Consider the following 22,993-nt stretch of genomic DNA (forward strand, 5'->3'; position numbering starts at 1 on the left):
CAGCCCTCTGTGAACTGTGGCCAGTTCTATCTTCTAGAACTTTTCAAGGCTAATCAATCGGTCACAGGCATCTGCTGCTCCCTGTACACGCTACCAATGATCTTTTCCAAACACCTGTCAAAGAAGAGGAATTGAAAAAACTGTACAAACTGAGACGAGCTGCCCACGGCACAGACCCACGTGAAAGGGTCTCGGACCACCTGTGGCAAAGGACCAGTTCCGATTTCCAGCCTGTCACAGATCAATACTTACGTAAGATGCAATGAGAAGGAACTTCTAGGAAAATGAAATTTAAAAATAAAAGACAAAAGCACAAAATTTCTATCATCAGAGTCACTTAACATAAAATTACTGGGGTGCCTGGGTGGCTCAGTCAGTTGAGCGTCCGACTTCGGCTCGGGTCATGATCTCGTGGTTTGTGGGTTCGAGCCCCAGGTCGGGCTCTGTGCGGACAGCTCGGAGCCTGGAGCCTGCCTCAGATTCTGTGTCTCCCTCTCCCGCTGCCCCTCCCCTGCTCACGCTCTGTCTCTGTCTTTCAATAATAAATAAACGTTAAAAAAATTTTCAAACATAAAATTACTCCCAAATCACTATGAAAGTTTCTAGCCAGATGGTTACACCAAGTTCTACCCCAATTTTGTCGTAAATGGTGAAATTCCAGCACTGAGGCCAGGCTGCCGTGCACGCTTTGCTGCGCCCCCACTGAGGCATCAGAGGGCTCTGACTTGGCACACCGCATGGGGGTCCAGGGCCTCCTGTAAAGGGAGTGTTGACCTCGCTGCTGACCAGCAGAGCCTCAGCGCTCTCTTTAACACAGGAGACACCCCAAGTAGTCCTGGGGCCTACCTTTTTCTTCTCTTGGAGGAATAAGGACAATCCCAAGTCAGGGTGTCAGGAAACAAGATATTGGGAAATGCTGGAGTTCGCTCTGAGCACCACCTCCACCCCCACGGTCTGATACAAACGTCCCATAAAACAGCACATGCAAAAGAGAGAGAACAAACATGTCCAGAGTTCCTGAGATGGTACTCACTCGGGAATTCACCCGGGAACTTGCATGGTGAGACCCCACCAAGAGAGCAAACTGATTACACCTGAAATATGCTGGCCCTTCAATAAAACTTGAGAAGCTTGCCAGAACTTGAGAGAAGCTGCAAAGAATGCAAACCGATACAACTAAATTAAAAAAAAAGTTAAGACATAAACAAGTCTGGAGAATTTTTAAGAAGTTGGTGGTGATCCTAGTTAAAGTAAACCCTTAAACAAACTAGAGTGGTATAAAAACTTTCTTCTCCCAAATTTTGTTCTTTCACACAAGATCTGGGTTTCTTTGCTCATAAAAAACCTAACCTGAACACCCTAAATTTCCTACACTGATTTTACTTAACAGAGAAGCTAATGTTGCTTAAATATATATATCAGTAAGTGGCAGCTTCTATTTTCCAAGGGTAGCTGTACCGATACCTCCCATGCCCAACCCTGTTCTTCCAAGGTGACTCTGGATCTCTCTTCAACAGGTGGAGTCTCTGTTCCTTCCTTCCCCTCAAATCTGGAGGAGCCTCTGACTAGGCTAAGAAACATCCTATGCTAGGTATTAAGAGGCAAACCAGGTCCCCTTGGTTCTCTTGGGATGCTCGTTCATGAAACGGGACCGCCATGCTATCCAGAAGCGCAAGCGGCCCAAGAACGGAGCTCCGTGAACCAAAGCCTGAGCTGAGCGTCGGGCTGACAGCCAACATCAACTTCCCGGCCGCGAGGCAGCGCCACCCTGACAGTGGACCCCCTGACAGTGAACCCCCAGCTGGGCCAGCCTCGCGACCGCCTGGGGGAAAGAGACAAGCTGTCCGTGTTGAGCCCTGCCCAGACTGCAGGTCAGAACAAAGTAAGTAATTCTTGTCATTTCAGGACATTAAGTGTTGGGATGACTTATGATCAGCAACAGGTAACTGACAGAACATGGATTCGAACTACAGTAAGTACAGGTGGTTTCTCGCTGTGCACAGGGGCGCAGAACCGTCAGATGACCTGACAGAAGTGGTCTGAACCACAGCTGCCTCTCCTTCACCTCGTTCTAGAACAGAAGGTACAGAGCAAGAGTCTTTCCGTTGCCTCGGCAAACTGTCACACTCCTTTCTAAGTTTTGGGCCAGCATCTAACATCTCGTCCCTGGTACGCTCAGTGCATCCCTGAAAACCCCTCTACGGTGAAGCCCTCGGGGGCATGCTCTTTTTTGTCACAACTGTTTTCTTCATTTATGTCAGCAAGTCCCCCTTTATTTTCCAAGCCCATGTGACCACATTAACTAGACAGTCTGAATCAACAGCAAAGTCAACGTTCCTACAGTCTGCTATTTTTTTTCTGTAATTCTGTTTCAGCTGGGACCCTGCAAAGCTGTCTGCACGGCGTATCTGCCCCACTGCACCTGCACACCCGCTAGTCTTCACTTCCCGCCAGCTGCCGGGTTCCTGCATCGGCACGATCTCCACTTGTCGCATTACAGCCTGTCCAAACTCCCCACACAGGCTTTAAAAGTTGAAATAACTCCCTGATCCACTGGCCAAGTTAATGAAACTGTGTCTACGGGTCCCTGTGGCGGCTTCATGCAAACCAAGGCCTCTCCCATTCTTACTACACAGTCACCAATTTCACATCTTCTTTCTTTTTAAAAAAAAATTGTTAACGTTTATTCAGTTTTGAGAGACAGACAGAGCGTGAGTAGGGGAGGGGCGGAGAGAGAGAGGGAGACACGGACTCTGAAGCAGGCTCCAGGCTCTGAGCTGTCAGCACGGAGCCCGACGCGGGGCTCGAACTCACGAACCATGAGATCGTGACCTGAGCCGAAGTCGGACGCTCAACCGACTGAGCCACCCAGGGGCCCTTCACCTTCACATGTAAGCACAACATCACTTCCGGTGTTACCACTTCTTGTTTCAATTCTTCATTTCATCTTTGTTGGTCAATTCCTCCCTTTGATGATCCATTTTTATAAAATGTCACAGGGGTTCATCACTGGCGAAGAAGAAGGCAACGCAACCACACACTTCGCTGTGTATAAACTGAGCAGCAGATGCACAGTGGCCAGTCACGAACAGACTGTGACAGAGGTAGCGTGACTGGCCACTGATCACAATTCACATCTCTTATGTACGTAGTGATCTGCAGACTGAGTTTGTACTTTACACATTTACTCACAGTTGATATATGTGTTAAACTGGATTTGAACCATTCTATTGAGGATTAGTATCATTTAACTAAGCCACAGAAATGGATATTTGTGCATTCTAGAACCATCCCAAGCATGGGCTGCCTGTATAATAATTCAACTAATGTCTTTATTTAAAAAATTGTTTTGGGGGGGCTCTTGGGTGGCTGGGTCGGTTAAGCGTCCAACTCTTGATTTCAGCTCAGGTCATGATCTCACGATTCGTGAGTTCACACCCTACATCAGGCTTCTCACTCACAGTGCGGAGCCTGCTTGGGATTCATTCTCTCTCTCTCTCTCTCTCTCTCTCTCTCTCTCTCTCTCAACCCCTCCTCCACTCAAACTCGCTTTCTCTCTCTCTCTCAAAATAAATAAACTTAAAGATTGTTTTCTGAATTTCAGATAATATGGCAAACTAAATACATCATTTACTTTATTTGAGGTACCACTGTAAAAATTTTACTATATTTCTGATAATACTCGACATTCATTTTTCATATAAACTTTAAATTAATCTCTAAGATCATTAATATTGAGACCTGGAAAGTAATCGGTGAATGATTTTTGGAGACTTAAAAAAAAATCCTAAGGAAATGAGGAATGGCAAAATACAAAGAATACCATTTGTGCTGAGTTACATACAGTCTTACTTACATTTTACCTATTTAAACATATCTGTTACTGGGGCACCTGCATGGCCCCGTTGGTTGAGCACCTGACTCTTGATTTCGGCTCAGGTCACGATCTCAGGGTTCGTGGAATTGAGCCTCCCAGGTTCTGTGCTGCCAGCGTGGAGCCTGCTTAAGATATTCTCTCTCTGTCCCTCTCTCTCTCTCTCTGTCTCTTTCCTGCTTGCTTGTTCTTTCTCCCTCTCTCAAATCAATAAACATTTAATAAGTAAATAAACATATCTGTTATTCATAAAGCCCACTTAACAAGTGCTGGTAAGATGAATAGGTTTTAAACTGAAAGTTAAACGTGTTAAGTGCATCATAACCTCCTTGCTCATATTTAAACTCAGAAAGATAGAGGTATATTAAAATTACTAAACAAGGAAAGGTTATGAATGCTAGAAAGAAAAGTAAGTTCAAAGGACCTGACCCACACCAGCTAGCCGTGGCAGTCAAACGGCCACTGGAGCCACTGGACAACAACCACGATCTCTTCCCTTATCTTAGAAAAGGAGGAAAACCTAGAAATAATTGGAAAAAATCTTTTCCATATATCTAAGTAGCTCAACTCCTAAAGCAAATGTTACAATGTTAAAAGTGATCAAGGTACACTCTGTGCTGGATTTCCTAAGCTGACTGCTCTGCTGTAGAAGCCACCTCCGTGTGCTCAGGTGGCCGTGCTGACGGCCCCTATGGGCACCTGCCCTTCCATTGAAGGCTTAAAAGTTAAAAATCGACAGCAAGGGGAGATAGGCCTTCAAGGTTGTTTACGATTTGGGCATGCAATGAAAACAAAGGGGTTTTCTCTGAAGACACCTCTAATTAAAAATGGGACAGGAAATAATGACTTGAGACAGTGTCTTCAACCACACCGATTACGTGTGAAGCCTACACTAACACCCGTGAGGGTAAACGGAGCATCCCGGAGGCCATACTACGGCTTCTAGTATTTCCCGTCTCATGAAGACCGCTGCCCAGCTCGACTTAATGAATCCAGAAGGACTTAAATCAGATAACCCAACTGGCCCCAACAAAAGCGAATGACAGTAGACATCTTTCTCTTGTTGGTTCGGTCTACTCAACCGTTCAACAGCCGCTCCAGTCCTCTCTGCCCTCCTAACTTTCCCGTTCCCTGTTTTTCCAGAACAGGCACATTAGCCAACAATCTGTCCAACTGCCTATTCGATTCTCTCTCCCTAAAACTTTCTTTTTCTGTTTTAAATGTTTATTTACTTATTTTGAGGAAAGAGAGAGAGAAAGAAGATGGGGGGTAGGGAAGGAGAGAGAGAAAGAAAAAAAACGAACAAGCGGGGGAGGAGGGGCAGAGAGAGAATCCCAAGCAGGCTCTGAGCTGTCAGCCTCGAACACTGAGATCATGACCTGAGCCGAAATCAAGAAGTGGACATTTAACCGTCTGAGCCCCCCAGACACCCCATCTCTAAAACTTTCTAGCAAGAACCTTTGAACTCAACCTATGAACCCAAATGGTGCTGCATTTCACCCCAAAACTGAGAATCACATCTCCTTTTATCCGCAGTACCAGAATATTATTAACCCCAAGACACCTAACTAGGCTCTGGGCCCCATAACTAGCCAATGATACTGATAGCTCCTTGAGCCCCAAGAGAGCTCAGGGAACATGAGGAACAAGAAAAACTATGAGCCTAGAGATCAGCAGTCTGGGCCAACCATCCCTCCTCACAGAGCCACAGACACCAGTACGTGATCTCTTTATTTCTCTCAGCGTGTTTGTATTCCCCACCCAGACCAACTTAAGTACAGACTAATTGTTAAAAACCAGTCATCACGTGCAATGTATTTGTATCCCCTCAAAACGGAACCACAGAATTAACGACTCTCTGTGAAGTCAGAGGACCGTCCCTTGCATACCAGATCAAAATGAACTCTCCAGTTACTTGCATTCTATTAACAGTCCGGTGTGAAATTTTGCTGGGAAGGGTCACCAGTATGTACGTATGAGGATCTCTACGCTGGCTGGGAGTTCCCAATCTAGAGCGCGGGATCCATACGTCACAGGTAGCTATGGCACGCGTACCAACCAAACCAGTGCGCGCTCTAAAGGCTCAACTCGCCGGCAAGAAGTTCACTGACTCATAGTCTTAGATGTTCTAGTTCCTCTCGACTATTTACTGGATGCCAAGGTGGAACGCTATGATAGGGATCCTGGCCAAATAATTTAGGAAAAGTGAAACAACTGAGGGATCACCCCCCAAAAAGGTCCACTTTGGAATCCAAGAGGGACCAACGTGTTCCAAGGGACTTTTTCTCTCAGGCCTAAGCCAACTAGAAAACCAGCCGTAACAAGGCTGTTTCTTCAACCTCACAGTTTCTTGCAACTGTTGTGTTACCAACTTCCTCTGCTGGTGGAGAGCTAGGTATTTAAATATTATAACAAAGGCACTGTGCTGAGCTAAGTAAGATCCAATTAAAGCTAGAGCAACACAAGGGACTGAAATGGACAAAAAGGGAGTTTGGGGAAACCATGATGAGGAAAATGGCCCAGAAGTGGCCTAACTAAAGAAGAGGGGCTTCCAAGAGGGCACCAGCCAGTCACACAGCAGACAAACATGTCACACACACTCCACCATTTCTAGGAGCACCTCCAGGAGCACCTCTAAGTAACTGAAGCTGTCTTCCCAGACGGCCATCCACGTGCTCAAGGCCAACTTCGATAACTGCAGCCAGTCAACCAGAGGTCTTTTCGACACACAAATATAGGGGCTCCCGGGTGGCTCAGTCGGTTAAGTGTCCGACTTAGGCTCGGGTCATGATCTCACAGTTTGCGAGTTTGAGCCCCACGTCAGGCTCTGTGTGGACAGCTCAGAGCCTGGAGCTACTTCCGATTCTGTGTCTCCCTCTCCCTCTGTCCCATCCCCCACTCATGCTCTGTCTCTCTCTCTCTCTCTCTCTCTCAAGAATAAACATTAAAAAAAAATTTTAAGGACACAAATGTAAAGATGCTGCTTAATAATCTCCATCTTCTCTACTCTAACAGAACGGTGACATTTAGTAACACGCGTGGATGAACGAACTGGCCTAGCCTACGGTGGAGCAGCAGAGTGTTCAGCCATAAAGAGGAATGAAGTACTGACACCTCTACGACGTGGACAAACCTTGACAACATCCTGGTAAATAAAAGAAGCCAGAGAAAAGGCCATACACTGCATGGTCCATTTATACGAAAGTTCCGGGACAGGAAAGTCCAGAGAGACCAATGGTAGATGAGCGTTCGCCAGAGGCCTGGGGGGGTTGGGGGTCGACCGGCAACGGAGCTGGACGGTGGTGCCGGATGTACAAGCTTGTGTGCGTACTTAAAACCACGGAATGGTACACTCCAAAAAGGACAGTGTCATGTTATGTGAAATTTTGTTACGTAAATTTTATCTCAATTAAAAAAAATGTTTTTTAAGTATAATTTTTCTATCGCTCCAAAACTTTAAAAACCGACAATGCCAAGTACGGCAAAGCCGCGGAGCAGCCAGAGCTTTCACAGCCCGCCGGCTGGGCCGCAATGTGACACAGGCGTGTGGGACACAGTTTCCGCGCTAGCCGAAGAGCTCCACACACCCTGACCGGCCGTCTCTCCCTCAAGCGTGTGCCAGAGAGAAACACAGGCACGTGTTCACCAGAAGACACACGCAGCATTCAGAGCAGCACCACGCATGCAGTTCAAGACCGGGAACCACCCAAACATCCATCAAGAATAAAACAAACTGTGCTGTGCTCTTAAACGGAAGGCCACACGGCAACGAGAGACGAGTGAGTGGTACACACGGCAACGCGGATCAATCTCCCAGATGTTACGACTGGCCAAAGAGAATATAAACTCCAAAAATTGGCAAAACTGCGTCACGGTGGTAGAAATCAATGTCGGCTAGCTTCCCAGGGGCACCGACTGAAAGGAGCCAGGCTGGGGGGGCTGGTAACGCCGTAAACACTGACAGCGGAGGGACCAGTAAAATCTATCACCAGGATACATACGTGAGTCGCTTCATAGTACGTGTGCTTTACTTCGATTATACGCCTTTACTTACAAAATGAGAACAAAAGTTTCTGCCAGAAGGCTCTTCTGCAATAACTGACCCAAAGCAACGTGCGATACTAAAGAGCACTGGCCAAAATTGTTGCCTGAGCCACAGTTACCAATCCAGCCGAGAAGAAATGAACCTCCTCTCTGTACACGTGAGCACACGGCATGCACCGGCTTCAAGCGCCCGTCTCCTTCAGCAGTCTGACTTAACCGAGCTGCCACGCTCCCCACATTTCCTTGGTACCTCCTGTTCTTAGTGTCCCTTCAAAGTTGGCTCTTCGGTCCCCTGCAATGAGCCCTGCTAGGCGCTGTGCCCCATACTGGGTCCCTGAGCCCTGAGAGCGTCACAGACAGTGAAGCGTCGTGTCTGTGATGTTTAGAGACAGAAGAAAGGGTACCTAGCAGAGGAAATGAAGGCGCTGCAGCCGGTGGGCTGGGAGGGAATCCTAGAGGCACGGCTTAGAGACCAAGTCAAGGAAGCCGGTCAAAGGAAGAGCCGCTGCGCCCTGAGCCGGCGATGTGGTGACGGGGGGAGAACGGCCTGGTGAGAGCATCCGGAGAGCGTGTGAAGAAAGGAGGTGCACGCAGGAAACGTAAGGAACTCTCGGCATTCTGCTGCCAGGGGGACAAAGACGTGGGGGCCCACCTGAAGAGAATGCGGGGTGCTCCTGCCGGCCCCGCCGGGTGGCACGTGAAGGCCACACAACAAACACACTGACTGGAAACCAGGCCAGGCGACCTGGCAGATGTTCAGCAACTACTTAACGAAAACCCCACTTTCCTCGAAAACAGTATACGCTAAGCCTCTATTCAGTAAGACAAAACTGCAGCGCCTGGCGGGCTCAGTCAGTAGAGCATGTGACTCGATCTCAGGGTTGTGAGTTCAAGGACCACGCTGGGAGTAGAGCTTACTTAAAGAACAAAAAAAAAAAAAAGACAAAACTGAGTCCAGTATTACAAGGTAAAAACACAAGAAGCCTTTTACTGAAGATTGCCAATGCGTCAGGTACCTAAGCAGTTTTGTCGTGTGTATTATCTCATTCAGAACTTTGCGTGACAAGTTACGTTAGGAGTAGCTAAGGCATCACGATGCTGAGCTAGGACTCCGGGTTGGCTTTAAGTCCTGCTCCACAAATACACACTGTTAGTATGTCAACAGGTCATTTGACCTATTTTTTGAACTGCAGTGTGGCGACGGCACTGATTTCACAGGACGTCACAAGGATTAAATAGAAACACATGGACAAAGTCTACGCGACCCAGAGCGCGTCGTGTGTATGACGAGGAAGATGATGCCAACAATTAAGCAGCAAACACCTGCACACCAGCCACCGCGCGGCAGGGCCGCTCTGGTAATTCACTTGGTCCGTCTGATCCACACGCCCGCCCCGTACGGTAGCTCCGACTGTGAGCCCGGACCCCGAGGCTCCGAGAGGCTAAGCGACGGGCCCAGCATCACACGGCTACGCGTGCCGGCACCACAGCCTGCTCTCGTCTCCACACCAGACACTTGCTCCTCCGAGCCCGGTCCACGGACTGGCAGCACAGGCAGCATCCAGAGTTGGCAAGAGTCCCACCGCAAACCTACTTCGCAAGGATCTGGGCTTCAAAATCACCACGTGACCCCTGTGCAAGTTTTGTCTGGGAAACACAGCACCGGGACACGTGTATCAAAACTGTCAAGTTACATTATGATTTACCAGTTCATCCCCACCCCCGACCAAAGTATTACAGCAGACTACGTATAAGGTGCTTTCCTGGACATCAGGACAGAACAAAGAGACAGACCGACCACCAGGACAGAACAGTACACAGCACGCAGTCCCTGCCCCCACGGCCCTCATTAGAAAGACCATCGCAGACAAATACGCGAAGAACATGGTGCTGAGGGAGATGCTGGGAAAACAGCATCACCCAGACTCGGGGCATGGTCAAGTTCCTACAGAATAGGACTCGGCCCAAGCTGGGATCTGGAGAATAGGTACGTCAAACCCAACAGAAGACATGTCTGCCGGGAGAGGTCAACGACCCAGGGGGTCAATGCAAAGGCTAACGTGGCTCTAATTCAAACGGAAGGGAATTCAGACAAGGCCAGCTCCAGAGGCAGGTGGGAGCCTGGCTGGTGTCAGGATATGCACCCGGGCAGCAAGTAAGTCCGTGCAGACCAATCAGAAAGCTTTTCTTACAACCCGGGCAACATTAACTATGGCCCGAGAAGTGGAAACATTTGAGAGTCGCAGAAAAGTCAAAAGCGTAGGGGTTGTACTAACTTGCATGCATAAGATTAAAGGAAAGGCAGGGGCGCCCGGGGGGCTCAGGTCATGATCTTGCGGTTCATGGGTTCGAGCCCCGCATTGGGCTCTGTGCTGAGAGCTCAGAGTCTGGAGCCTGCTTCGGATTCTGTGTCTCCCTCTCTCTCTCTCTCTCCCCCGCTCACAATCCTTTCTCTCTCAAAAATCAATAAATATTTTAAAAATAAAAAAAAAAGAAGATTAAAGGAAAGTCAGCAACCATTTTTCTTGCTCAGATCACTGAGCAGCAAAGAGCCACCAGCCTGTGGAGATACAGAACACAAGAGGGGCAGATACCGCTTGTCTGACGAAGGGGGATGAACAAGAAATAGAACCGTTAATTCAGTCTGGTATGTGATACTGGGTACAACGCAGGCCTAAACGCCTGAACTCATGGGAGTGGAGCTGCGTGGTGCCTGGAGGTCAGGACGGGGGAGGAGGGGGCTGGGCGTCTGGGAGACTACTCCGGGAAGGCGAGTAAAGCTTGGCGGGCCCCATCCGCTCTCAGGCTTGGGTGGGGGGAAGCAGCTGATATTCTGGCTGGGACTCTCTGAAGTCTTTTTAAAAACCCTATCATTTCATAGCCATAACCGACTCTTTGTAACTGAGAAAGAGACACAAATTTACCTCTGGGAAAAAGTTTCCACGGGTACTCTCTTTGGGGAGCACTCTGCCAAAGCAAAACAGCACAGTGGCAAAGCCCCCGCACCCCCCCCCCCCCCACCCACTGCCATGGAGTCAAAGTGCTGCGCATGATAAAAGAGTGACTTCCCTCATGTGCAGAGACTGATTTGGACTTCGTTAAGGTAAAAGCTGCTCCTGAGACAGGAAGGTCTGTATGGGGGGGGGGGGGGGGAGGGAGGGGCGGCGCTTCCAGAGTTAAGTAATTATTTATGCAGCACTTACCACGCCAGGACTGTTCTAAGCACTTAAAAACGAAATAATTTAATCCTCACTTTCACCTTATTTGTCCCCACTTTCCAGATGGGGGACAGAGACACGTGACCCGCCCAAAGCCACAAGGCCCAGTGCAAAGACTCAAAGCCAGTCTACCTCGAGACCGTGAACTTGCTCACCAAACCCTGCTGCTGCTGGGTCTGCTGGGCGTGCAACTTCACGTGAAAACCCTGTCGCTATCGGGCCTCACTCCCTCACGGCGACATACAGCAGGGTGGCAGCACGGTACCGGCCCGTCGTGTTGTTACCACACCCCGCCGCCATCGGCGAAGGGCCAGCCGGACTGGTGATCGCTACCGCATGCTTTTCCACGGGCTCGCTGCTTCATGGCCTCATTCACTCGTGCCTGTCCCCGCAGGCAAATGGACGTGCCACACCGCCCTTAGGTTAATTCAGTCTGAAACTACGGATTTCACCACATACGAGGCTCGGCACTGGGACAGAGGTGTGCATATGCGTACAATCCCTGCCCGGAGAGCTTCCAGCCCGGTTAAGAGAGATACGCACACACGTGATCACTTACTTACAACTGTAGTAAGTACTATGAAAACGTGGCAACAGTAGTGAGAGTTGTAAAGGAGGAGCCCTCACTCCTTCCGTTACCACATCACGGCTGCACAGGTGCCGCAGGGCTGCAAGAAGGAGGGAGGAGGAGAGGCCCGAGAGGCAGCGTGGGGCCTCAGGGTCTGGGAACCTGCAATCTGGAAACTCTTACCCTTTGTCTCCAGAAAATGTCCTTGCATCATGTCTCTCTGGTGGTTTAATCCTCTTGTCTCTTTCTACAACTCTTGTTACTTGGATATCGGACCTTCAGAGTTCATCATTCTACTTTCTTTCTTTTCGCCCTCATTTTTCTTTCCCATACATGTTCTGCAAGATATCTTCCACATTATTTACCACTGCTTTTATGGAGTTTCTGTCTGCTTTGGTACTTTTAATTTTTCTGACTTTGAATGTACTTTTAAAAAGAATTCTGGGGGCGCCTGGGTGGCTCAGTTGGTTGAGCGTCCAACTTCGGCTCAGGTCACGATCTCACGGTTGGAGAGTTCAAGCTTCACATCGGGCTCCGTGCTGTCAGCACAGAGCCTGCTTGGGAATCTCCCTCTCTCTCTGCTCCTGTCCCACTCGCACTGTCAATCTCTGTCTCAAAAAAAAAAAAAAAAAAAAAAAAGAATTCTGCTGATCTGTCATGAATACAGTATCTTCCCTTAGCTCTCTGGAGATCCTCTACTGAGATTTAAATGTTTTATCTTGTTCTTTCCTTCTGCTTGTTGTTTCATTTTGTTGCTCAAAACTTTTCTCTCTCTCTGTGTTTGGGCTTCACATTTTGAAAGCAAAGCCTGTCTTTGTTTATTTTTTTATTGAAATATAATTGGCACATAACATAGCAGTGTTGGGAGTACAATGTAATGATCCGATATTTGTGCACACTACGGAAATGATCGCCACACTAAGTCTAGTCACCAACCGTCACCACACCAAGTTAGAAAACAATTTTTTTCCCGTGATGAGAACTTTCAGGATTTACTCTCTTAGCAACTTGCAGGTGTTCAGTACCATGTTATTATGGACCATAGTAACAATGCTGTACATGACATCCCCACAACTTACTTATAACTGGAATACTGTGACTCCTGAGCCCCTTCCCCCACCCCGCACCCCCTCCCCTCTAGCAACCACCATCCTGCTCTTTGACCTAGTTTTGTCTTGTCCATTTGTTTGTTTTTTAGGTTCCACACATAAGTGAGACCATACAGTATCTGTCTTCCTCTGAACTCCTTCACATAGCATAATACCCTCAGGATCCATTCACGTTGCTGCAAACGGAAAGATTTCACTTTTGCGGCCAAATAATATTCCAACGTACGTATGTACACGGGTGTGTATGTGTATATTATACAGACACATACACACACACCGCATCTTGTCCATCAATTCGTTAGTTAATGGACACTTAGGTTGTTTCCACATCTTGGCTATTGGAAATAATGCTACAGTATACATGTATCTTTTCAAATGAGTGTTCTTGCTTTCTTTGGATAAATATCTAGTAGTGAAATTGCTGGGTCGTATGGTTAATTCTACTTTTCATTTTCTGAGGCACCGCTACACTGTTTTCCACAGCGGCTGTACCATTCACATTCCCACCGACAGTACATGAGGGTTCCCTTTCCTCCACGTCCTCAGTAACACTTGTTATTTCCTGTCTTTTCGAGAACAGTCAGTCTGACAGGAGGTGTGAGGTGACAGCTCACTGTGGTTTGACTAGCATTTCCCTGATGATGAGTGACGGTGACCACATTTTCATGTGCCTGTGGGGCATCTGGACGTCTTCTTTGGGAAAATGTCTACTCAGATCCTCTGCCCTTCTTTTCACGAGATTTTTTTTTCTTTTGGTATTGAGTTGTATGAGTTGTTTACAGATTTTCAATATTAGCCCTTTATCAGAAATATGATTTGCAAATATGTTCTCCCATTCCACAGGTTGCCCTTTTGTTTGGTTGATGGCGTCCTTTGCTGTGCGGAAGCTGTTTAGTTTGATGGAGTCCCACTGGCCTGTTTCTGCTTTGTTGCAGGGGCTGTCTTTAAACACCTGGTCGTCAAGGAGCCCTGTACACGCGGGTGACAAGGAGCCCTGTACACGCGGGTGACCCGATGACCCATGGCAGAGTCAGCCACTTGGCTAGAGTGTTAGAATGTTAGAATCTGTCTTTTCTCTTGGACCAGTCTCCTTAGAAAAGAATGTTTCCATCTCCTGCCAGGGTTGGGCGAAAGCCTCCTGACAGGACTCTAGGAACCAAAGAGAAAGAAAGCATGCCTAACTTCTTAATCGCAATTCTGAGTGCAAGAATGCGATGTCCGTAGTAAAGTTGCTAAAACTATATATGCAGACAACCCACAATGGGGACAATAATTTATTGCAAGAGAATTTCAACTGTTACGGCTTTGAAGACTTTCACGGGTTAGGCACATCCCTCAGAAAACCAAGACGAAATTACCTCTGCTTGAGCCATTCATTTTCTTTCTACAGGCAAGACACCCTAGAGATTACAGGACAGCTAAAACTTCACCTAAATCACACAAATAAACTTCTGAAAGAACGAGCCCAATACAACCCTGAACCTCTAAGTGAAGAAGGCTGGAGAGTCTACAGAAGACATGTCTCGGCAAAGACTTCACAGGCAATGACTTCTGAGCGAGGCCTTGATTGAGAAGCAGTGCATATTGCCTAATAATGTTGAAAACTGTGCTGGCCTCCCCGACTCGTAGCTGTGTGACCCTTAAGTTACTAGAGGTTTCGTGTCTATAAAGAAGTAGCAGTAATACCTACTCTGTTAGCTGAGATCGTAAATGTGAAGTGCTTATTAGCAAGACAGATTAGAAACAAAGTTGACATCCGCTAGGTGACAGCAGTAGTCAAGACAGGTAACCTGAATTCTCCAGGCGGATTAAAGGGGAATGCTAAGAGTTCTAAGATTGTTCTCTACATGGAAATCCTTGAAGACCCCCCAACATTTAACTGTACTTCATCAGTGCTATCATAGCCCTAACAAGTCACACTTCAGAGCTTTATGAATCCTTGTCAAAAAAGGAAACAACAGACCATCATTCCTACTATGATAGCATCTGGTAGGTTTGGAATAGGTAAGGAAATCCAACGACCAAATGAAGCACAAGTGTTTCTGAGAACTTCCCCTAAACGTTGCCCTATAAAAAAAACAATATGCATTTTTCTAAACCGCAAATATCCCAGCAGTATAGCATTCCATCACGACCTTACATAAAAGTTAAAACAAAAAGAAAACCTGACGGTGTGGGATTGTTACCGCCTCAATGATTCCGTCAACTTCACAAAATGGCTAAGATTTTCACAGTAAAAAAAAAAAAATAGTAGTATTAATATTAATATATGATATTCTAGAAGTATTTTGTTTTTCTTAAAAAAAATTTTTTTTAAGTTAACAAAATAGACCTTGGGAGAGATACAACATACTGGCCTCATCCTGGTTAACAAAGTCCTGAGTTTTTTCCTCGTTTGTTTTTAATATAAGACACACACACACACACACACACACCTTTCAATATAACATTTTCTGGCCAATGTAATTATAAGGAAAATTTATATTCGCATCCCCTAAACTCAATTCATAACATTAAACATATGTATGTATGAAAAAGTCTCAAGCTGCAATCCAAATAAAGTCTGTAGGACACTGAGATCACCTGTAAGTCTGGAAAGCAAGGTGTGTGAAAATCAGAGGAACCCTATTTGTGGAAGAGACCACGACAGAGGTCTCTCCTCCATGAGCCCTGTGACACTTCTTACACACCACACCACACAGACATTTAGAATATAAGCAACAGAGGGGCACCAGGGGCCTCAGGTAGTTAAGCATTTCACTCTTGATTTCGGCTCAGGTCATCTCACGGTTCGTGGGATCAAGGCCCACCTTGGGCTCTGTGCTGACAACACGGAGCCTGCTTGGGATTCTCTCTCTACCTCTCTCTGCCCCTCCCCCACTCATCCTCCCTCCCTCCCTCTCTCTCTCTCTCAACAATAAAAGTAAACATTAAAAAACCAAAAAGAACATAAGCAATGGGGGTGTGAACAAAGCTCCAGTTTGAAATGTTTCCACCTGAAGCATCAGCCACCGAGGGAACCCCATCAGACCCTCCTGGAGGCAGAGCCACACAAAAGGACCGTGCCCACGCGGGACTTCTCCACTGCGACTCCGCACACACTGCCCTTCATCACCAAACCCTCTGCTCCAGCACTCCCAGTCTCCTTCCTCAGTGTTCAGGCCTCAACTCTCCTCTCCACTTGGCTGTAGGAAACTGTCATCTTTTTTGATATAAGTTTTGATCTGCATTTTTTCTAACTAATTCCTTTAACTCAGTACTGCTCCATTATACATGTAATATTAGGGAACAGAGCGCACGTTTTCCACCTACAAACAACTGTTAACCATACTGTCTGATAATCAAAAAACGGTATTTTAAGCATCTGAAGTCCTACGTCTTGTATTTTATTTACATAGAGTCTTCTTCCTGGGCTGTAAGGTGTCAGCAGCCTGGTTTAAGGTACTGTGTTCATGTGCAGGACCCTCCCTCTCCGTACAGAACAATACCAGGCTTCCAGAACTGCCACGTGTGGGAGGTGTGTTCACAGCCCGATTCTGCTAGTTCTGGACTCTGAAGCCTAACGTGAGACGCAGCAATCTGAAGTGAACAGTTCCGTGGCTTTCTAGGCTTTCTATATAACCACGCGCACACACGCACACGCACACGCACACACACACGTGTTGGGACTACAACTCACAAAGAACAGAACACACTTCCACCAGCAGCTCCCCATCGTATGGGACTGTGACTTCCAGCACTGCCACTAGAGACTAGTGTCTCCTAACTTTACATACGCCGGTCGCGTAGGTGGAAATATCAGGGGGACAGCTCCCAACTTGTTTCACTAGGACGACACTACTTGATATCAAAGTGTCACAAAAGGAGAAAAAATTACAGATTGATACCTCCCTATACAAAAGACACAGATCTCCTAAGCAACATACTGCACATCGAATCTAACAATATATAAACCAGATAATACATCGTGGTCAAGTAGGATTTACCTCAGGAATGCAAGGTTGATTCAACAATCAAAACGTAATTCATCCATTATTTTAAAAAACAGAAAGTTTCTATGATTAATAAAGACAGAAAAAGCACCTGACAAAATTCAACATCCTCTCATGATTAAAAAAGAAGAAGAGGGGCGCCTGGGTGGCTCAGTCGGTTAAGCGTCTGACTTCAGCTCAGGTCACGATCTCATGGTCCATGAGTTCGAGCCCCGTGTCAGGCTCTGGGCTGATGGCTCGGAGCCTGGAGCCTGCTTCCGATTCTGTGTCTCCCTCTCTCTCTGCCCCTCCCCCGTTCATGCTCTGTCTCTCTCTGTCTCAAAAATAAAAAAAAATAAACGTTAAAAAAAAAAAATTAAAAAAAAAAAAAGAAGAAGAAGAAAGGAAAAAGAAAAAGCAACTCTCAGAAAACCAGGGGTTACAAGGAGAATTTTATTCGAAAGAGGGTATCTTCAAAAACAAGACAAACTAGAACTAAATCCTACTTCACAGAACATGACAAGGACACTGTAGTGAAGGTGCCAGCCATGGCAACAGGGCAAGACAGAGAAATAAAAGACATGAAGACTGGAGAGAAAAAGGCTTTGTTTTCAGACTACATGACTATAGACTTCTATCCAATAAGTGAATTTATAGTAAAGGCACAAGATAAACTAACGAGATAATCTACTCTACATACTAAGCCAAGAACTGGACAATTAAACCTAAAAGCCAAAAACTGTCCTTTACAATAGCATCAAAAAAGCATGGAGTCCCCACGCAAAGATCTACTGCGTGAGGCCAAGAGAGCCGGCACGCCTAGCTAGCCGGACAGGTTTACCCGAAGTCACAGCACCGTTCACGGGCCGGTTCTCCCAAACCGATGCACAGATTCCACACAGCCCCAGTCCAAACCGAAGGGACCACGAGTCGGGCAGCTCCGGAAGCCGCTGTAACGTAAGGGGCGCGGCACCCCCGTGCGAGCCTGCACGCTCCGCTGAAGTCCACGCACCACGGGCAGGACGAAAGCACGCACACCAGAGCGTCCGGGCACAGCACGGGGCCGACGGTGTGCTTGTCCTCCTACTCAGAGAAGAAATACCACCGCTGGTCTGTTTTCGACCTCAAACGCCGAAATGCACAACAGGACTCACTCTGTACAACTTTTCAGGAAGAAAGGTATAAAGATGCAAACAGATCATCTGAAGCGGTTAGGCACTAGACACGTGAGCAGAAACCCGCGTTCTGTGAGCTCAAGTCAACAACACTGCAAAACTTACACAAACGTCACCTACAGGCAAAACAAAACTACTCTGTGCTAATTGTTTTAAAAAAGTTACATTTTTCTCTTTAGCTGAAAACTGATAAAATTACAAAATACAGAAAACTGTTGGATTTACAATAAATTCCTAATAGTGTGAACAATTACTGGTGAATCTGAAATCAAAGATCTGTGAACACTATTTTTAAAAAATCTGTGTCAGGGCGTCTGGGTGGCTCGTCAGTTAAGCGCGGGACTCTTGATTTCAGCTCAGGTCACGATCTCACAGTTTGTGAGTTCAAGCCCCGCATCAGGCTATGCACTGACAGTGCAGAGCCTGCTTGGGATTCTCTCCCTCTCTCTGCCCCTGCCCTGTGCGCTTGCACTCTAACTAAATAAACATTTAAAAAAAAAAAAATAGGGGCGCCTGGGTGGCTCAGTCGGTTAGGCGGCCAACTTCGGCTCAGGTCATGATCTCACGGTCCGTGAGTTCTAGCCCCGCGTCGGGCTCTGTGCTGACAGCTCGGAGCCTGGAGCCTGCTTCATATTCTGTGTCTCCCTCTCTCTGACCCTCCCCTGTTCATGCTCTGTCTCTCCCTGTCTCAAAAATAAATAAACGTTAAAAAAAAAATTTTAAAAATAAATAAATAAAATAACCAGTGTCACTAACCACTGAGACACCAGAAGTTTTTAAATTGTCACAAAAACCTCCATTGCCCTTCTCATGTGCCTCTAGGGATGTGGACCCCTGTCGCTGCAAGCAGACCAGATGACTGACTTCATCGCTCCTGGGGTCTGGTAGGAGTGAGGTCAGGGGTGCCTCCAGGGGCGTCTCCCCGCAGGACGGCAAGCCCCCGGGAATGGCGGCCCGTGAGCAGGGCGGGCAGGAGCGGGCGCCAGGGGCAGGTGGGGACAGCGGTGCCGGCAGGAAGGCAGTCAAAAAGGACCCTCCATGACTCCAGCAGGGGCAGGCGGGCAGGGCCACGACTGGCGCACGCGCCTTCCCGCAAGGTGAAAGGTCTGAGCGCGCCCACAAGGGGAAGCTGGGACAGCAGGTGCCTCTTGCCCAAATACAACGAGGAAGGTGAAAGAATCAGAGACAAAGAAGCGACCACACCCACAGTATTAGCTCTGTGAGCCAGGGCGGGGACGGTGACAATACCCAAGGAGGGGCTGTGTTCTCCGGGTTAGGACTTCAGAAGCACGGGTGGGCCCTGCACAGAGAACACACTGCCAGCTGCTCTCCCGGGTCTCTGTTCAAGCACCGCCTGGCCGCTCACTGTTCTTCACCCCTGCACCAGGTGCCGGTGCCCTCCCCCTCTTCCCTCTAGGTGGCGCCAGAGATGCCCGTGCATCCCGCGCTCACCTGCTCCTAGAGCTCCCACGTGCTGGGGACGCCAACACATCCCACATCTCACGAACACTCAACAGCACTGCGCCAAAACCAAGCAGGAGACGAGCGCTATGAGAGAAAATGATCAAGGGATCTACGCTAGAATGGCCTGGCGGCTTCCAGGGGGCCCCGAGGTGGAGGGACGGCACCGGCGGCCGAGCAGCAAGGCACAGAGGCAGACGAGGTGTGCGAAGCCCGGTGGCGGGCAGAGGCTCCCGGGGAAAGAGAGAACAGCGCCAGCCGGCAGGCAGGGTGAAGACGTTCAAGAGCCCCGCTCGCACCCCTCAGAGAAACGGGGTGGCGGCACATGCCTTCCCTACTGCCCTCTCTCCAGGAGCCTTAATGCAGCCTCCAGCTGTCGCCAGGAGAAAGGCCCGGGGTTCCCTAAACACTCCGAACAAGTTCTTTCTCAGTGCCTTCCCTGGAACTCCTACAGCATGCAGTACCTTCCCCACCGGCATCAAACAGCACCTCCTTTAGAAAAATGCCCTGCATCTGGCCAATTCAGGGTTTTTTTTTTCACTCAACAATTACTGAGTGCTGATAATACATCAGGCCAGATGGATTCAGAAAGTAGGTAGATGTGAACCCGGCCCACAGGAAGTTTCCAGCCAAGGAACAGGAGACCAGCAAATAAACAGCTGAATGAGTCACCAGGTGCGCCTACGTGTGCCGAGCTAAGGCAGGCACCAGAGCCCAGCCCTGTGGTTCAGGTGAGAGAGACACACACACACACACACACACACACACACACACACACACAGGGCCATGCCCTAGGGCAGGGCCCTGAAAGTTTCCTGTTTAGAAAGAACAAATGTTCCAAGCAGAAGGAGCCATGCAAGCACACAGAGGCACAAGGGGCCACACCCAGGCAGGGTCCTGTCTGAAAACTAAGCCCAGGCAGTGCGATGGCGAGTCTGCCGAGGCAGAGCCGGAGGGCGAGGCCAATGGAGAGGGCGCAGTCTCCCGTAACATCACTGGCATCAGGGTGAGCAGAGAATAGACTGGAACTCAGCTCAGCATTCCTTCCTACTGAGGGCCTACTACGTGCCAGGCACTGCACGTTGTTCCCTCATGCTGGGCACGCATACAACTTAGTCACTCTTCTGGAAAGCGTTTAGCACCTTTTAATGTAAATGTATAGAGGTCTACATATTTACATAAATGTAATCATATATAGTACATATATTTTTAATCTGTCTTCCCCACGAGTCAATTAGCAACTCAAGCTGTCAGACCGGATGGCCAGAATCCCAGAGGAGAGGCAGAGGCCCAGGGAGACAATCCCCAGGGAAGCTCTCAGGCCCTGGGAGCCGACCAAGGCCCATCTGTTGAGAGGACTAGAACGCAGCGTGTGTGCTCCAGGAAGAAACTCAAACACCAATCTACTCCTCTCACCAAACTGTTTTTAAGGCACGTGGATTAGCTAAGCCTATGAAGAATTTACTCATTCATTAGGGTAATCTTCCTTTGTGCCAATACCTTGACAAGCAGAAGAAAGCCTGACCCAATCCCTGCGTCGAGGTTTCTTTCTAGCAAGCAAGACACAACGCAAGCCAGTACAGGTGTGATGATCCGTCACGGGAAGTGCTGTGCGAGACCATAAGACGAGGCTCGGGGAGGGAGCATCAGGCAGAAGGTGGTTAGGCTGACCGGGCTGAGAGGTCCTTCGGGCTCAGACCCGAGAGGTCGGGAGGAGCAGGGAAGGCAGAGGATGGAGGGGCGAGCACAGGGCCAACGGCCTGACAGGGAAGAGCTGTGGGTGTGTGAGGTGCTCCCAGGTCAAAACGGCAGCACTGGTGGGCAAGAGACCAAGGGCCCAAAGCTGGAGACTGTGGGGGAGCCAGGTCAGGGGAGGCCACGCAGGCCACGCGACGGGTCTGCGGCTTATCCGGTAGGAAGCCACCGGAGAGCTTTAGGGACGATAACATTGGGCGTTCGTTTTTATAAACTCACTCTGGCCACCGTGTGAAGGACGAACGTGTGGGGAAACAGGAAGATCCAATAGGAAGCAGCTCCCACAGCCCAGGGAGGGATGAGGGTCGCACGGTGCAGAGGGGATGCCGCCGAAAGGGAGAAAGGGTGAGGAGCTCAAAACACGTTCTGGAGACAGAACGAAGGTAAGAGGAGGAGCTTGCCGCACACGGCAGGCGTGTCAGAGAGGCGTCCGGGTCTGCGGCAGGAGCACTAAGTGCAAGGGGGTCTGGCACGTTCGCGAAGACTGCGGGGACGTGTGGAGGAACAGATTTCAGGGCAACAGCTAAGAGGCTCCTAAGTATCAGAAGTTTATGAAGAAAACAAACGTGGACGAGGATCACAAGAGGCCGTTGACCACCGGCAGGTGAGACACAGAAGACGCGCCGCACACAGAGCCACGTGGCTGGACACGTGGGTGGACACGTGGGTGGAGGGAAGGAAAGACGGAGTCTAAACACTGATACGGGGGGCGCCGGGGGGCTCAGTCAGTTGAGCGTGTGACTCGATTTCGGCTCAGGCTGTGATCTCACGGTTCGTGGGATCGAGCCCCGCGTGGCGCTCTGTGCTCAGTGCAGAGCCTGCTTGGGATTCTCTCTCTCCCCCTCTCTCTCTGCCCCTCCTGCACACTCGTTCTGTCTCTCTCTCAAAATAACTAAACTGTAAAAAAATTATTACGGGGGCACCTGGGTGGCTCAGTCGGTTGGGCATCCGACTTCGGCTCAGGTCACCATCTCACGGCTTGTGAGTTCGAGCCCCGCGTCGGGCTCTGTGCTGACAGCTCGGAGCCTGGAGCCTGGAGCCTGCTTCGGAGTCTGTGTCTCTCTCCGCCCCTCCCCCACTCATGCTCTGTCTGTCTCTCAAAAATAAACAAACACTAAAAAAAATTTTTTTAATAATTATAAGAAAATGAAAATAAAATACTGATCCAGAAAAAGCATGACTTCAATCACAGGATCCAGAATCACACAAGTGAAATATTGCTACTATACTCGAGCTCAACCTGCCACTGAAAGAGTTTGGAAAAAGTCAGCACGCACGCTCATCCCTGACAACCGCAGCCCCTGCCACCTCTTCAATCCTTCCCAGTCCCCCAGAGACACGAAGCAGATCAAACGCGGGCTAATGCCATCCAACAGCCTTCCCAGCGGGCCTTTCCGCATTCAGTGACCGTGCAACCCAACACGGCACTGCGAACCCGCACCTTTACGTCGACACGCTGGATTCCAACGGCCCCTAAGCCTAGGACATCATGACAGGGTTGAACACGTGGTATACCAAAGCCCTCTCAAATCTGTTCAAATATTCTCCTCTGTGGGAGGGATCTCGGGCGGCTTCTTCACAGCCACCTCACCGAGCCACATTACAGAGACAACCACAGGCCGTCGTGAGGGTACCTTCAAGGTTTCAGTTCAAACTATACAAATATAGCTCTGTTCTAGTATTTTTAGCCTGTTCTACTAAGTATTTTGTGTCTTCTTAAATTGGGACACCGATGTTTTTTGAGGTTAATGTGACCGATAAAATCAAATGTGAGGTTTCGAATGTCTGACTGCAAACAGAGATTTGTAGTCTTTGGAC

General features: G+C 48.6%; 1 protein-coding gene across 10 annotated transcripts in view; it reads right to left on the bottom strand.

Annotated features, from left to right (window-relative positions):
* Nucleotides 1-22,993, bottom strand: part of PTK2 (protein tyrosine kinase 2) — a 257,636-nt gene that overhangs the window by 172,685 nt on the left and 61,958 nt on the right. Inside the window, exon 1 of one of the 10 annotated variants that reach the window (XM_042924269.1) lies at nt 1,034-1,134. The exons of the other annotated variants lie outside the window; for them this stretch is intronic. The gene's annotated coding sequence lies outside the window, so the exon portion shown is untranslated. Of the gene's footprint in view, nt 1-1,033; nt 1,135-22,993 lie in introns of those variants that run through there. 10 annotated transcript variants of the gene reach the window in all.

The sequence above is a fragment of the Panthera leo genome, chromosome F2, assembly GCF_018350215.1.
Source record: "Panthera leo isolate Ple1 chromosome F2, P.leo_Ple1_pat1.1, whole genome shotgun sequence".
NCBI lineage: Eukaryota > Metazoa > Chordata > Mammalia > Carnivora > Felidae > Panthera > Panthera leo.